The following is a 13,801-nucleotide window of genomic DNA, read 5'->3' as shown; positions in this document are numbered from 1 at the left end:
ACTGCTTGATTTGAGAGAGAGACACCTCGACACGTCACTGTTTATAGTATACACACTCAATAACAGTATATATTTTTAAATATTGCACCATATGTTAGTGTGCAAGGACCTTAACGTTAGATTAGCTAACATAACTTCGTCAGACTAACGTTACTGAATAGAGAGGACTTGTTAGTGTTATTCAGTTGAGAATGAAAAGAGGACGGAGTCTTTTTTTGTTTTTTTATTTGTTAGAACAAAACTGTGTGGTCCAATAAATGCAGTGCCACATTTAATAACATCTATATTAGGGCACAGGGCATTGCAAATATTTTTGAAATCGTGCTTAATGTTTTCTAAACAAGTATTTATTTCCAGTTGAATTTTCTGATTTCCCATGGGCCCCCCCCTCACTGGTTCTTGGTCCCGCCTGTGCCCCCCCATTTGTAAAATCCTGGAATCGCCCCTGAAGCCCACTCGAGCATTAGACAAGACAGTAACCGGACCCCAAAGCAACAGCGTGGCTCAAAGAGCAAGTTGTGTCAGGGTGGCTGTTCTCACTCAGCCTCGCCTTAACACAGGGAACGAGGACTCCTTCAGACAAACATCTATTAAAAACATCAGTTAACAAGACATACGAAATCCTACAACAAAAGGAAGGGAATAAGCAATGTATTCACCCTATATTTCGATAAGGACAATCACACACCGAAGTCATATGGTAGATCCTTTAGTTGATAAATCTACAACAGCTGGTGCTCCAACCTGGCTATTATGAATCAATGCCACACAGGGGGAATGAGACCCCGGGGAGGTATGGGTTAGGGTTAGGGTTAGGGTTAGGGTTAGGGTTAGAGTTAGAGACCCCCGGGGAGGTATGGGTTAGGGTTAGAGTTAGAGACCCCCGGGGAGGTATGGGTTAGGGTTAGAGTAAGAGACCCCCGGGGAGATATGGGTTAGGGTTTGAGTTAGAGTGAGAGACCCCCGGGGAGGTATGGGTTAGGGTTTGAGTTAGAGTGAGAGGCCCCCGGGGAGGTATGGGTTAGGGTTTGAGTTAGACTGAGAGACCCCCGGGGAGGTATGGGTTAGGGTTTGAGTTAGAGTGAGAGGCCCCCGGGGAGGTATGGGAAGGGACCATCGTGGTGGTGGTGGGGAGGATGGAGTTGAATGAAAGCAAACTCAGCATCTGCAAACTCAGACATGTGTAAGTACCGATCTTTTATACTACAAGTATTAGAACACGATTGGATAGAGGAGAAGGTAATAAGTGAAGTAACAATTTAGTCTTCCTAGCAGAACTTATGCTAAAGCTTTCATTTCCATTGTAAAAAAATCATTAGTTATCTATTTAGTTCACTGATTTCTCCAGAGCGGCTGTATAGATAAATGATGTCATCGTCCAGCTAAGTTCAGTTCTGAGACAATGGTGTCAATGCAGGCAGATCAATAATATTGTTGAATATTAAGTGACAAAAAAGGGCAAACTACAGCTACAGGTTTTTAGAAAAAGTAAAAAGCTCACAGGAGAAAAAAAAATCATACATTGTCTGCAACATAGTCATTTATTAATATTTCATTGTCCTCTCTTGTTTTTTCATGTGTTCATAATTTATTTATATGACATGACTAAAAATTATGTCTGTACAATTTGTAATGTTTCATTGTGTTCTCACAAATAAACAACTGACTCAAAGCACAGTGACACAATACGCTTACAAAATCTTTAACACATTTTTAATACTATTTGAATAAAGGGTGAATCTGACAATTTTCATTTTCCTCACTTTTTCCCTCACTGTGGGATTCCACAGCATCAATACTAATTTGTGATAATTTTGCACAATGCAAAGCAATACATTTTTTTATTTATTTAAATATTAAAGTTTCAGTGTCTTAATTAAATGTTTTTATTATAATTACATTAAATGATTGGTGTCATGCTGCAGTGACCTCACCTTTGCAGAATCACTATTGGCTGATTCAGTGGTTGAGGGCGGCCATTTTGGGTTGGCATTATTGTAGTCCTTAGTTTGCAGCACTTAAGTCCCATTTCAGTCAGCACTTAAGAATCAGTCTTATACTTTACTGAAAGTTGCTTTAAGCCTCTTTATAAAAGTCTCCTACTCTTAGAGAAGGCCTACTTTTTACTAAGAATTTATTTTTTGACACTTAATTCAAAGCTTTAGACTTTTCTTAAGAGCATTTCTTATAAGTTTTATACGAGGCCCAGGTTCATATACTGTCGTGGAGTGATAGCTCATTTACTGATTGTGATGTTTTACACATATCACAAATATCACTACATAGAGTAACTGCTAGCTTAGCTCACTACATTTTCCAAATAGCTTGCCTAACACTGAAGACCAGTTAGAAACAGTGCAATAGCATTAACAGAAACTGTGCATTTTTACTTCTTTAACACACTAAGTACACACACTAAGTGAACATGCATGCTAAAAATCAATGTTTCACAGAGCCAAGACCTCATACAGGAGAATAAACCATACATAAAATTGTGTCAGTGAGTGGAGAGATACTCTACTCTCTTTCCACAGCATTAACATTTCCATTTGCATCATTAAAACACGAAATAATCCAGTCCTGCTCCTTTAATCTCCTAAATCTCCTCTTTTTCACTCTCTGTCGCTTTCACTGCATAAATCATCAGACTCTAGTCAGGATCACTTTAAAATCTTTCAGCACTGGTGTGAGTATCATTTCAGTTTTTTTCCTCCTGATTTCTGTCACTCTATATCAGTCACACACTCTCAAGACAAGCATTACTATTACTATTGCGAATATTAAGGACTCAAGATCTGAACAAACTTCTAACCCTGAGTGTGTAACTCATCCTGCACTGTTTACAGTGAAATTGCGCGGATGGGGGCTAACTTTCTGCAACTCAACAGCTCAAAAACGGAAGCCATTCTTGTTGGCACTCCGCACCAGACCCGGTCATCCACTTTCACCAGCATCACCTTCTCCGGCCACAACATCCACTTCTCATCCTCAGTCACAAACCTCGGTGTTAGAATGGACCCTCACTTGACCTTTGAGGCCCACATTAAACATCTTTGTAAAACCTCCTTCTTTCATCTCAGGAACATTGCAAAACTCCGCCCCATACTCACTTTCCCCAATGCCGAAAAACTTGTCCACGCCTTTATTTCCTCCAGGCTGGACTATTGCAACGCACTCCTCATTGGGATCCCAAGCAAGAACATCCAGCAGTTGCAGTACATTCAGAACTGTGCTGCTAGGATCCTGATGGGCGTGCGGAAGTACCACCACATCACACCCATCCTCAAATCGCTCCATTGGCTTCCTGTCCAGTACAGGATTGAATTCAAAGTTTCCCTTCTGTCCTACCAGTGCCTCTGTCCTACCAGTGCCTCTATGGCACTGCCCCCTTATATCTCAAACAACTCATCACCCCCCTTTCCTCATCACGCCATCTCCACTCTGGACAGGCCAACCTCCTCCAGCCTCTTCGAACTATGGGTGACCGCGCCTTCTGTTCAGTTGCACCCAGTCTGTGGAATGCTCTCCCTGTCCATCTAAGGGCCCCACAGACTGTGGACTCTTTTAAAAAAGGCCTTAAAACCCATCTTTTTAGAAAAGCCTTTTATGGCTAAAAGTGTTATTTTAATGTCTCTGTTTTTACTCTGTTTTGCATTGTAGCACTTTGAGGTCATTGAATTGATGTAAAGTGTGTTATAAATAAAATGTATTATTATTATTGTTAAATTATACCTCAAATCATGCGTCTCCACCCCTAAAACTAACAGTGGAGTGTGAAGAATGTACAAAATGGGCACCAAACAAAAACACTAAATAGTTATGAATTGTGATGTTAGTTTCACTGTGTATTTGTTCATACAATTTTTTTTTCAGTTGCCTACTCTCAATTTCTGAAACTATGTTTTTTTCTTTTTCTAAACTGTACACACAATATCCCAAAACACAACATGCAAAACCTCACACTTATCTTGCAAAAGAAAACACTTCATTCAAAACTTACATCCTCAAAATCATCATCTTAACTTTACATACAGGCCAAAAAAATTAAAAGCCACACACCAACTACATGTGACAAATGTGAAACATTTAATATTGTGTCTTTTGCATGTTATAATAATTATAATAATACGTTTATTCAACACGATCTCATGAAAATGCGTATCTATAGCACAAATTGAATTTATCACGCAATTTATACGGAAAAAATATTTTTTACGTGCATATGAAACGCACTGTAAACCCCTTGGGTAGGATTAGTGGTGTGGAGTACGTGCACGCGAAAACTGTGTATCATATGCATGTAAAAACTGTTTTATGCGTATAAATTGCACGAAAAATACAATTCGTGCTGTAGAAACGCACTTTCGTGAGTTCGGGCTGTTTTTTTTATATAGTACTTTTCTACAAACTCAAGGTCGCTTTACAATAGTAAATCATATAGGCATGACAGCAGACATAAAGATGGGCATAAATGTACACAGAGTAGAGAAATATACACATTACACATTATGTTATGAGAAACATAACATACATAACACGAACCAGATCATGAGACTAGGGATCAGAAAAACATATGGTTAAAGATATGTTTTAAGGTGGGCTTTGAAATCAGATTTACATTGATTACAGGAAAATAACGCAACAAAGTTAGTTTTGGCTGTACAGCAGCTCTAGAAGAAAATAGTGCCATTGTCCAGCTTAAGTAAGTTCAGTGTTGATTCATTTATATTGTAAAAATCATTAGTTATCTATTTATTTATTTTTTCTATACAGCAGCTCTGGAGAAAACAGTGATGTCATCGTCCAGCTCAGTTCAGCTCTGAGACAATGGTGTCATTGCAGGCAGATCAATAATATTGTTGAATATTAAGTGACAAAAAAGGGCAAACTACAGCTACAGGTTTTAGAAAAAGTAAAAAGCTCACAGGAAAAAAACAAAACATACATTGTCTGCAACATATAGTCAGTTATTAATATTTCATTGTCCTCTCTTGTTTTTTCGTGTGTTCATAATTTCTTTGTATGATAGCCTGGCTTAAAAATATGTCTGTACAATATGTCTGTTTGGCATGTTTCATTGTGTTTTTAGCCTACAAATAAACAATTGACTCCAAGCACAACTACACAATATGCTTACAAAAACACATTTTTAATACTATTTCAATAAAGGGTGAATCTGTAAATTTTCCTTTGCCTCACCTTTGGCCACTACTGTTTGGCAGTTCATTGACTTTCCAATTGATCTTCAAATCTTGCAGCAAAATAAAGCCACTTTTATGAGGATTGCAAGCTTCCCTGAGTTGTTGGATCCATTGATGGCTGATTCAGTGGTTGAGGGCGGCCATTTTGGGTTGAAATCATTGTAGGCCTTAGTTCCCCTTCAGGGACTACCACTGCGTGTAATCGCAGTGGGAACGCCTCCAGCGTAGTGCGTCTGAAGCATGAATGAAATCAGTCAATGGAGAGAATGAGCGTCATCGACCAGGAAGCTATAAAGCACCCCAGAATCATAAGCACACCAGCTTCTGTTACTTCAGCAGTGCTCTGTGTGTGTTTGAACTGTCTATTTAGTGTTTGTCTGTCCCTGGCAGGAGTTTTCACTATATATCTCTATATATTAAAAAACCAAAAATGAGCCAAAAGAAAATGACGAGCGAGTCTCATTATAGGAGATGCGTTCCCCCCTGTACTAGATACATCACAGGCGGGGATTCGCATCAACTATGTGTGGCTTGTTTGGGAGTGCAGCATGCCCAGTCAGCTCTCGAGGGGGCTGATTGTGAGCATTGTGAGCGTCTTCCTATGAGGACCTTGCGCTCTCGCCGATCGCTCTTCGAGGAGGGCGGTTCAGTGCGCGCTCCCCGCGGCTCGGGTCCCGCTTCTGTTGAGGCAGAGCGGAGGCGCATGTCGTGGGGATCGCAAATGGATCTCACCGAGGGGTGTGAGACGGGCCCCGCCCTATCTCAGCCTTCACCGGAGAGATCCAGTGCCTCTATCCTGGCTGTGGAAGCGCGGTTCGCCGCTACTTCTCCCCGGGTTGAGGCACATATTGTTCCAGAGCTTCAGCTATCCAGTTCTGAGGAGCTGGATGTTGAAAGCTTCGGATCAGAGGAGGCTGGAGACTCGTCATTCCCGTCTCCGCCCGATGATGAGCTTGTTAATGTGCTTTCCCGTGCTGTTGAAAAGCTCAGCATTGAGTGGCCATCTGATAGGCAGGAGTCTCATATTAAAAGCAAACTTGATGATAGATTTTTGCCCACACGCACTCAGCCTTCTCGCCGGTGTTTGCCTTTTTTCCCTGATCTTCACACCGAGGTGATGAAGACCTGGGTTAAACCAATGTCAGCGAGAATTTACACACACACTTCCAATGTTTATTCAAATATTATGGGAGCTAAATCTAGTGGGTATGTGACGATGCCGAGGGCGGAGGAGACGCTCGCGAGCTGTCTCTATCCCGAATCGGCATCATCGCTGAAAGCACCGGCTCTCCCCACCAGACCTCAGACCTGTACCAAAATACATCAGCGCTGGTGGGAAGGCTTATTCGGCGGCGGGACAGGCAGCTGCGTGCTTGCATACGATGGCTATTATGCAAGCTTATCAGGCTGACCTGCTTAAGGAAGCTAGCGAGCAGGGGGAAACTTCTGCTGAGACGATCAATGAGCTCAGACAGACAGCTGATTTCGCTCTTCGAGCCACCAGGCAGACGGCCAGATCAATCGGTCGCTCTATGGCAGCCCTGGTGGCCACAGAGAGGCATTTATGGTTAAATCAAAGTAAAATGCAAGAAAAAGAGAAATCTGTTCTGTTAGACGCCCCTGTATCCCCTGTGGGTTTATTTGGTGATGCTTTACATTCTGTTACTGAGAGGTTCCAGGAAGAAAAAAGACAATCAGCAGCGTTTCAGAAATTTATTCTCCTCAAAGTAAAAATTCCTGGGGCTGCTGGGCGAGGGCAGCCTCAGCCGCCGAGTAGTTCTTTTAAAAGAGTGCAACAAAAACAGAGTGTTGCGTCTCGTGTCCCCCCGCAAAATTGGAGAGACGAGGCGGGGCGCTCTCAGACGCGGTCTTCGCGGGGCAGGGCTGATCTGAGGACAGTCATTGTCGCCAAGAAGGCCGCATCGAAAAGATCCTGACGCGATCAACGCCAGGACTCTGAGGGTGGTCCCCATCGTGAAAGACTTGAGTACACCTCACAAAACCACGGTGCCCTGTCTTTCCCAGTGCCCTGAGGGGTCTGTTCTGCTAACCCTGCCTATACAGGGCGTAGAGAGACTCGGCGAGCGATTTCCCGAGTGACGCTCGCCCCCTCCGAGGAGGGCTGCGGAGTGCCCAGACCAGCTGTTCCCCACCGGTGCGCCGCTACAGGGCGCTGCGTCTGTCACTCGGGATATTCAACCAGAGGCCAGCCTCGAGAGGCTGGTTCCCTTAGTAGAGTTTCTGGCGGAATGGAAAATTCTCCCCAATGTATCTCAGTGGGTCCTGCATACTATAGAAAACGTGTACGCTATTCAGTTTAGAACGCGTCCACCTCGGTTCAGAGGGGTTCTACCCACAGTGGTGGGCCCCGAGCAGGCTCTGGTATTGGAACAGGAGGTAAAAACTCTGCTGCTAAAAGGAGCTATAGAGCGAGTTCCTCCCCCCAGCAGGGAGTTAGGATATTACAGCCGGTACTTCATCGTTCCAAAGAAAGACGGGGGGTTGCGTCCCATTTTAGATCTGCGTCTCTTAAATCGCACTGTAGGGAAGCTCAAATTCAAGATGCTCACTCTCAAACAGATCGTGTCACAAATCAGATCCGAGGACTGGTTTGTCACGATAGATCTAAAAGACGCTTACTTCCATGTATCTATCCTCCCTCAACACAGGAAGTTCCTGAGGTTCGCTTTCGGGGGCGAAGCGTACCAATATCGGGTTCTTCTGTTCGGCCTAGCATTGTCACCCCGAACATTCACGAAGTGTATGGATGCAGCTATAGCCCCTCTAAGGCTGCAGGGCATCCGCATTCTGAATTATATCGACGATTGGTTAATTCTAGCTCAATCGGAACAACAGGCGGTTCGGCATCGAGATGTCGTTCTTGCTCACATCAAGAGATTGGGGTTGAGGCTCAACGCCAAGAAGAGTGTGCTTTCTCCATTACAGAGAACCACTTTTCTCGGTGTAGTGTGGGATTAGACGACGATGCAGGCACAATTGTCACCTGCCCGTATTGCTTCGATTCTCGCCGCAGTAGATCAGGTCAAGCTAGGCCAGTCATCCACTGTGAAACAGTTCCAGAGACTGTTAGGTCTCATGGCAGCTGCGTCCAACGTGATACCTTTTGGCCTCTTGCACATGAGACCGCTACAGTGGTGGCTCAGAACCAAGGGATTCTCCCCGAGGGGAAATCCGCTCAGCATGATCATGAGTTCGCGACGGTGTCATCGCGCCCTGATCATGTGGAAAGATCCTTGGTTTCTGTCCCAAGGTCCTGTGTTGGGAGCTCCTTGTCGTCGCGTAATGCTAACGACGGATGCCTCTCTCACGGGTTGGGGGGCGATCATGAGTGGTCGCCCAGCTCAGGGTCTGTGGCAGGACCATCATCGTCTATGGCACATAAATTGTCTAGAGATGTTGGCAGTGTTTCTGGCTCTGAAACACTTCCTCCCAGACCTAAGGGGCCACCATGTTCTTGTCCGAACAGACAACACATCGGTGGTTTCTTATATCAACCATCAGGGCGGTCTGCGTTCTCGCCCGCTTTACAAACTGGCACGTCAGATCCTTCTATGGTCCCAGGGGAAAATTCTTTCGCTGAGAGCTATTTATCTCCCGGGGTATTTAAATCAGGGGGCAGACATCCTGTCGAGGCAGGGGCCGAGGCCCGGGGAATGGAGACTTCACCCCGAGGTGGTGGAGCTCCTATGGGAACATTTCGGTCGTGCCGAGGTAGACCTATTTGCTTCCCGAGAGACATCACACTGTCCAATGTGGTTCTCTCTCAGCCATCCAGCCCCACTGGGGTTGGACGCTATGGTACATCCGTGGCCGAGGTTACGTCTGTACGCATTTCCCCCGATCGCTCTGCTCCCAGGAGTTCTGGAGAGGGTTCGCCGGGACGGGCTCAGTCTTCTGCTAATAACCCCGTTCTGGCCGGCCCGAGTATGGTTTGCGGACCTAGTGTCTCTCCTCGACGGCTCTCCCCTGGAGATACCGATCAGGAGAGACCTACTCTCTCAGGCGAGTGGGTCGATCCTTCACCCCCGCCCAGAACTATGGAGGCTGTGGGCTTGGCCTCTGAGGGGGCCCAGCTCATAGATTCTGGTCTCTCGACTGAGGTCGTTGAGACTATCCTCCAATCCAGAGCTCCCGCCACGAGGAAGTTATATGCCGCGAGGTGGAAACTTTTCACCTCTTGGTGTGGAGAGCGCCAGCAGGACCCAGTTAACTGCCCGGTTGGTACAGTGCTGGAATTCCTGCAGGACCGTCTCTCCACGGGGTTATCCCACTCCACACTGAAGGTGTACGTGGCGGCCTTAGCTGCTTACCACGCCCCTTCGAGTGGAGTTTCCCTCGGGAGACACCCACTTATATCTCGCTTCCTTCGTGGCACCTTGAGGCTGAGGCCAGCAGTTCGCACAAGGGTACCATCTTGGGACCTGGCCATTGTCTTAGAAGGTCTCTCCCTAGCTCCTTTCGAGCCCATTGAGGAAGTTTCGGAAAAGTTTCTGGAAGTTTTCGGAAGTTATCCTTCTTCTCTGTATCTCATCTCTAAAAAGAATAGGAGATATTCAAGCACTTTCGGTGGCTCCCTCGTGCCTGGAATTTGCTCCTGGCATGGCTAAGGCCTTTCTCCATCCGAGACCAGGTTATGTTCCTAAGGTACCAAACTACTTCTGTTAGACCTATAATACTGCAGGCTTTCTGTCCTCCGCCTTTTTTGACGTCAGACCAGGAGAAACTTAATTTGCTGTGCCCCGTTAGGGCTTTAGATGCGTATGTCCACAGAGCTGCCCTGTGGAGGAAATCGGAACAATTGTTTGTCTGTTTCGGGTCACCTAACAAGGGGTGTCCTGCATCTAAGCAAAGGATGAGCAAGTGGGTGGTCGAGGCCATCTCACTCGCTTACGTTTCGGCCGGTCAGCCTTCACCGTTGGCTGTACGGGCCCATTCTACCAGGAGCATGGCTGCCTCTAAAGCTCTTCTTTCAGGGGCTTCTCTTCAAGACGTTTGTGATGGGGCAGGCTGGTCCTCACCGCACACTTTTGTCCGATTTTATTCTCTTGATTTTAGCTCCACTCCTGGGGCTCAGGTTCTCTCGTCGGCTTGTGTCTCTTAATCACACACGACGGGGACTTGTTTGTATGGGGACGTGGGTATTGCGTTCCCACTGCGATTACACACAGCGGTAGTCCCTGAAGGGGAACGTCCCGGGTTACGTATGTAACCCTAGTTCCCCGAAGGGACGGACGCTGCGTGTCCTGCCATACTCCCGGCATCCCCTTGGATCGCTTGCTTCAGTAACATCAGAAGCTGGCGTGCTTATGATTCTGGGGTGCTTTATAGCTTCCTGGTCGATGACGTCACTCGCCGTGACGCTCATTCTCTCCATTGACTGATTCCCGGGACGTTCACAACAATTAAGTCCCACTTCAGTCAGCACTTGAGAATCAGGCTTAGACTTAGTGAAAGTATAAGCTTTTAGCTTCTTTATAAAAGTCTCCTACTCTTAGAGAAGTCCTACTTTTTACTAAGATTTTTTTTTAAACTCAATTCAAGGCTTAAGAATATTCTTAAGAGCATTTCTTAGAAGTTTTATACATACAGGCCCAGATTCAGAGGACCTAAGAGTGCGGGCAGGGGTGTAGATATGAATGAGATCAGGGCTTTGAATGTGATGAGAAGCACCTTATATTGCATACGGAAATGAACGGGTTGCCAACGTAAAACAGGAGTCATGTGGGAGGATGTCTTGGTATGTGTGAGGACCCTGGCTGTGGAGTTCTGAATACATTGGAGCATATTTAGTGGTGGGCAAGCCAAAAAAGAGAGAATTGCAGTAGTCTAGGTGAGAAGTAATGAAAGTATCAACTAAGGTCTCAGCATCATTGATATTTAAAAACGGATGTAAATGAGCAATATTCCAGAGGTGGAAAAAGGCAGATTTGGTAAGTGATGAGATATGAGCAGAGAAAGAGAGAGAGGGAAGAATCAAAAAATTATACCCAGGTTTTTAACAGTGGTGGAAGGTTGAACTAGGAAACCAGCAACATCAATATTGTCAACACAGAGATGGGATGTACATTTTAAGGGCCAACCCGAAGTATTTGTTTTATCAATGTTTAGTTTGAGAAAATTACTGGTCATCCATGCATTTATTTAATCAATACAGGACAAAATGGAGTTGGTGGGGAAAGGAGCAGTGCGTTGGGAAAGAATAGAGAGCTGGGTGTCATCTGCAATGAAAGTTAAAGCCATGTTGACGGATAATGTGACCTAAGGGTTGTAGATGATGAAAAGTAAAGCCCCAAGAACAGAACCCTGTGGTACACCGTGTGAGACAGGAGCAGTAGTGGACTTAGCCTGACGGATAGAAATGTAATGCTGACCATCTGACAAGAAGGAAATTACCCATGACAGGACAGTTCCATAAATACCAAGAGCAGAGAGTCGTGAGATGAGAATACTGTGAGAAATGGTGTCAAATGCAGAGAAGATGTCAAGGAGAATTAAAATGCAGATGGAGCTCAAGTCGATGGCCATAAGAAGATCATTTACAACCCTAAGGAGTGCTATCTCAGTGCTGTGGGGAGTGCGAAAACCTGATTGGGAGCATCCATAAAGGTTGTGTGATGACAGATAGTTGTGAAGTTGAGCAGTGACCACTTTCTCAAACAGCATTGAGAGAAATGGAAGATGCAAAATCTATAATTACCCATGTCAGAAGGGTCGACGGTGTAACCACTAATAGTTCACTCTAAACAGCTTTGACTTTGATAGTTGTTTGTATATGTGAAATGTAGTTCTGAGGCAATGGTTATTATACCTTGAGGTTGTCATTCACATAACTGTTTACGAGTGGGTTTAATGAGAAGGTCTGCTCAATTATTCATATCTGGTTGTGACAGAAGGAATGGAGTAAGTGGTGATGACTGACACTTGTGATCACCTATCAGTGAAAAGTGCCTCCTTTTTAAGACCTGGTTGGCTGTAGCCTGTGATGGCTCCTCCCCTTTCTGTTTGTTTACAGTAGCTGCAGGTATGTGCCGTTAGCACGTAGCAGTTTGTTAACTTTTTAATTACTGTGTGGCATTTACTATTCGTTTGTTGCATCCTAGCCTGTCTTTTCGTCTCTCTGTGTTTCCCTCGGCTTGCTTCAGTAGTGGATTTGACGACTGCTCACCTCTCAGGTACGAGTTAAAGTTTTGTCACAAGAGACGGTCTAGCTTCGCATACTTGATGTGCTTTTAGTAATGTGCAGTTCCCTGTACTCCAGTTTAGCAGCGGGTAATTTGAGAGCTGTGTACTTTTTGCCTGTGAAAGGATAATAGAGCAGGGCATCGTCCATTTCAGGTAAGTGTTTTCTTGCATGTTACAAATGGGGAATTCAAGCAGGTGATGCGTAACTATTAGTAACATTTTGATTTTCTTTGTTTGTATTTGCCGCAGGATTCTCCCTCTTATTCTTGACGATCATTGTTCTCAGCTGTCGCTATAGTTACAGCCCTTACGCTTCTCTTCTGCCGTGCTGCAAAAACGCAGTTATCGCTCAACTAAAAGGGGATTGTTGTTGCCTGGTTTCAAGTGTCTGGTCCATTGTCTGGTTCATTTGTTTATTTTCTATTATCATTTCGAGGCTCGCTCGTGATAACTGGTGCTGGAGCACAAACTACATGGTGGCTTCATGCCAGCCCTTTCTCATTTGGTGTTTGAATTGTTTATTTGTTTTCCCTACTTTTTTGAATATTAGTATATTGTTTATTGTGATTTTATTTTTATAATTTACCCATCACTGTTTTCTGTCTCGTGACTAAATTGTGATATTAAACTGTGCTTTAATTTAATTTGTTTTATTTATCTATCTTTGATCTTCTTTCATGAGCTGAGGTCCCACGGGTGAAGGATCTTTTGTGGTGGTGGTGGTGCTTCTTCAACGTTTGCCATGTGACACATTATTATTATTATGTTTATTTTTATTTATTTTTTTGACACTTTTAGTGTTTGGTTGTGATCTAAGTGCACGGTGGTGTGTTTAGAAGTGCTTTTGGATAACTAGCTCTGGTGATCACTCCTGTGGGGAACTCAGCCCTGTAGGTTGGTGTAGTTTGTTTAATGTTTTTCTTTTGTGAGTGTGTGTGAATATTAGTCTGTATGTAGAGTGTTTATTTTTGTGTCTTTTCTCGTTTCTTTATTATTTGATTAATTGAAAATGTTTCAACCACGCACCTCGAACAGTGAGTGTATTTTGTTGAAGAAACTTTTTTTTTTTTTTTTTTTGTGAACTGTAAAGTTTAGTCTTTGTAAAGTTCTTCTTTGTATTGTTTATTTATTTTTTGGTACTGTTGTTGGAGAGCTGTGAGACTGTTAGCGATCTCCCTCGCGATCGGAGGCATAATAAGACCAAGGTGACAGGAAATCCCAGTTGCAGAAAGTGCAAATCCCACAACAAAAACCAAAAACAAAGAAAAATAAAAAATGTTGAAAAATGTATAATATTTACAAGGTTTTTGTGGGAACGTAGTCACAACAGCAGTTGTATAGTTTGATTAACAAACTTTCTTGAACACACGCTTCTTTGCTTCCACTTCACACAACCA

The 13,801-nt window shown here is 44.2% G+C and overlaps 1 long non-coding RNA gene across 1 annotated transcript; it reads left to right on the top strand.

Annotated features, from left to right (window-relative positions):
* The first annotated feature begins 12,320 nt into the window (after nucleotides 1-12,320).
* LOC309504899 lies at nucleotides 12,321-13,026 on the top strand. The gene is made up of 3 exons (XR_014208222.1): nucleotides 12,321-12,394; nucleotides 12,481-12,557; nucleotides 12,654-13,026. It is a non-coding gene; the product is annotated as an uncharacterized lncRNA (long non-coding RNA).
* Nucleotides 13,027-13,801: the final 775 nt, after the last annotated feature.

This window comes from Leuciscus leuciscus (genome assembly GCF_965113295.1).
Source record: "Leuciscus leuciscus genome assembly, chromosome: 8".
Classification (NCBI taxonomy): Eukaryota; Metazoa; Chordata; class Actinopteri; order Cypriniformes; family Leuciscidae; genus Leuciscus; species Leuciscus leuciscus.
This window is presented reverse-complemented; position numbering and strand designations above follow the sequence as displayed.